The sequence below is a fragment of the Zea mays genome, chromosome 1, assembly GCF_902167145.1.
Source record: "Zea mays cultivar B73 chromosome 1, Zm-B73-REFERENCE-NAM-5.0, whole genome shotgun sequence".
Taxonomy (NCBI): Eukaryota; Viridiplantae; Streptophyta; class Magnoliopsida; order Poales; family Poaceae; genus Zea; species Zea mays.
In genome coordinates, this window is record NC_050096.1 from 150,663,877 (window position 1) to 150,666,407 (window position 2,531).

General features: G+C 44.8%; 1 long non-coding RNA gene across 2 annotated transcripts; it reads left to right on the forward strand.

Moving 5' to 3' along the window:
* Nucleotides 1–1,385, forward strand: LOC109943448 (uncharacterized). 2 transcript variants are annotated; one of them, XR_002266216.2, is made up of 3 exons: nt 1–520; nt 632–837; nt 1,032–1,385. It is a non-coding gene; the product is annotated as an uncharacterized lncRNA (long non-coding RNA). The 2 variants fall into 2 exon arrangements; XR_002266215.2 differs by having other exon boundaries at nt 28–837.
* The last annotated feature ends 1,146 nt before the right edge of the window (nt 1,386–2,531 follow it).

A 2,531-nucleotide genomic window follows, 5' to 3' on the forward strand; every position in this document is an offset into this window, starting at 1 on the left:
CTCCTTAACCTTAAGGCCCACTAGAGGCCCATCTACCTAACCCTAGCAGCCGCGCGCTCCCTGGAGCTTCTCTCCCAGCCGCCGCCACCGCCTCTATCTCTCCCTTCCCTCTTCTCTCTCCCCTCACATCTCTCCTCTCTGTCCCGACCGAGCAACAGCGGCCAAGCACTCAAGTGTTCCGCGCTCGGCACTTTGGCTTCGGGATTCCTGACCTAGCGCAGCCGCCACCACAGCGCTGCCCCTGTCGCGATAGCTCTGCGTCGCCGCTCAACGGAGGCCGACGAGGTGACGAGAAGCGGAGGCCGAGCAGTCGCACTTGCAGGTCCAGTCCTGCTGGTCCGCAGTCCACAGTTCGCCCTCTACCCTCTGCTCTGGGATCTGCAGTACCGTCTGCTTCGGCCTCAGCACTGCCATCCGCTTCAGCCTCTGCACTACCGTCCAAGTCAAGTCGCTGTATCACCTTAGCCCATGGACGCTCCCCATGCCTTGACGGCTTGACCTCCGATGGAGAGGAAGCAAGGTGAGAAATCACGATTGTTTGTTGACTGTGTGAGGCCGTAAAAATTGAGATGTATTTTTAATATTTTTGTAATGCTAACCATGTCAAATATGTCTACACGGTTGGATGAAGTTGTACTGCTGTACCAGTTCACTGTATTTGTAGACTACACTACGCCATGCTTTGCCAATGAACCAGCCATCATGTTCTACAAAATTGGAGGATGAACTAGCCATGATACTTTGCCAATGAACCAGCCGAAGAGATCTCCTCTACCTTGGCAGCACGATCAAGAATGCTGTTGTCACGGTCCCTGCCTACTTCAATGACTCACAGAGGTAGGCCACAAAGGATATATTCATCTTATTTTGTTAACGTGTCTCTCAACATCCTTATTTATATTTATTTGCTAGAGAATATATTATTATTGTTGCTTAATTTTAAATTGTTCGTTGTAAACAAGAACTTATATATTGTCATCGCCATCAGCGACTGCTCATGTTACTTATTGCAATTATCACTTGTCTTGCAGACAGGCAATTAAAAAAGAGAATTGATCTTTTTATGGGCGAAGTGTCTTGTTAGCATCAAGTAAGTGGCGACATCACAACCCCTACAAGCTTGTGTCTTAAAACAAGAGGATACAAGAAGTTGGAGTGCTTTTGTGAAGGCTTTTGCGAATCACTTGAAGCGTTGGTACTTTTGTGAATGATTTTGTAAAGTGTTTGCAAATATGTGCAAAACATAATAACATGTGTAGGTTTTGTGAATGATTTTGTTGTGGTGCTTGTTGATGGTTTATGTGATGTGGATCTATCATTGTGCAATACTAATTAAATTTGTATATCTATGTGATTATGTGTATAAAAAATGGTGATTTGTGATACTTTTGTATATATAACAGTTGTTGAATGCTAATTAATGGTATACTATCATTATTAACGACTATAACTAGGGGCAACTTTCTGTTGGTTGCTAAATGTATAATATAACGACTCACGATTGGTTGCTAAATCTATAATACAACAACCCACGGTTGGTCGCTAAATATACAATATTAGCAACGGACGGTCGGTCGCTAAAAAGATGTCGGTCGCTAAAGCTTTTAGCGACGGCACTTACAGCGACCATCCTTATGGGTCGTTAAAAGTTTTTAGCGACCAACCGTAGGTCGCTGAAGGCCGTTTTAGCAACCAACTGTAGGTCGCTGTAAGTGAACCGTCGTGTAGTGCTCCTAGCGGTGCTCTGAGCATAGACTGTCCACGCCCTCACTGCAGCAACGGCTCATCTCTACGTCACACCGGACGGTCCACGGCGATGCAGAGGTCTTCTTCTCTACAGAGAACCCTAGAACTCGCCTCTCGGGAGGGACCCCATCAGGCAGGAGAGTTTCAATGGTGCTCTAGGGTCGACAGTCCACCCTAGGTGTCCCTAAACGACGTAGAGTCGAATAGAGATGAAGAATAGAGTCAAGGAATACTAATGTTAGGGCTAAATTATTGCTACTCCTAAGGCAAGAAAGTAAAGGCAATACTAATAAACTAATTTGGGTCGATTGTGTTGTGCGCCAATCGGTCGTATCCATTCATATATATATAGGGGAATGTCTGGACTCTTTCCTAGTTGTATCCCAACAGATTCTCATGCAATTAGTTGGATAAATACGCATAGAATAAGGACTGTCACTCGAGTTAATCTGATCGCGGATTGTCCGGGCTATACCTGTGGACCGTCCCGGCCATATGGCCAGACAGTCCCCAGTTGTCACAAATGGTGCTCAACAATTTGTAGGTTCTCTGCTTCAATTGGTGGCCTTGTTCAGATCATGCTTTTGTTTGTTGTATTTATGATTGTAAACTTTTGTGTTGGTGGGATCATAAACTTGATTCGTGAGAGATTGCACCATAGCGGACAACAACGGTCACTAGAGTATGTTTTTATCATAACTAAATATTTGCAAACATGGTTAGGACAACCTTATTGAAGGATCTGACTTCTTTTTAGGTTTGTTTTGTTAGGAGTGGATTGAGGA